Genomic DNA, 539 nt, shown 5'->3' with positions numbered 1-539 from the left:
ATGTGTTCTGGCTCTGCCTCTCTCCACTGCTGTGGCCAAAGCCTCCGTTTCCTCGTCTGAAAACTGGGCGTGGTGACACCTGCCTCTCAGGACCGCCCTGAGAACAAAAGCAGAGCACGAAAGCCAAATGCCTGAAACGCCTCACACGCGGCCCCGTCGTAACTGGCAGCGAATGCTCTGGAGCAGACTCACCCCGTGTCGCAGTCACACGCAAACATCCCTCCTTAAGTGGCCCTCTCCGACGATGACTTCGCAATCCTTAAGTGCTAGACTTGTCTTATATGTGTCCCAGAACAGGATGCCTTTGTCTTCGGAAACCCCAGCGTGACCTGGGAAAGACGCGGTTCGTGGGACGGCATCGGTGAGATGGAGCCACTGCGATGGCCTGAGGCAGGGCCCCAACCAGGTGCTCGTGCAGCCTGCCCCCTGCAGGTTCATGCACAGTTCAAAAGTCCAAGCGGAACCCAGTTCCCCAAAGTAGAACAGCTCGAGAGGCCGCCGTGTGGACCGGGGGCCTGGGAGGAATAGCCAGGGCACAG

This window comes from Pteropus alecto, unplaced genomic scaffold, assembly GCF_000325575.1.
Source record: "Pteropus alecto unplaced genomic scaffold, ASM32557v1 scaffold35, whole genome shotgun sequence".
Classification (NCBI taxonomy): domain Eukaryota; kingdom Metazoa; phylum Chordata; class Mammalia; order Chiroptera; family Pteropodidae; genus Pteropus; species Pteropus alecto.
The sequence above is the reverse complement of the archived record's forward strand: the minus strand, read 5'-3'. Positions refer to the sequence as shown.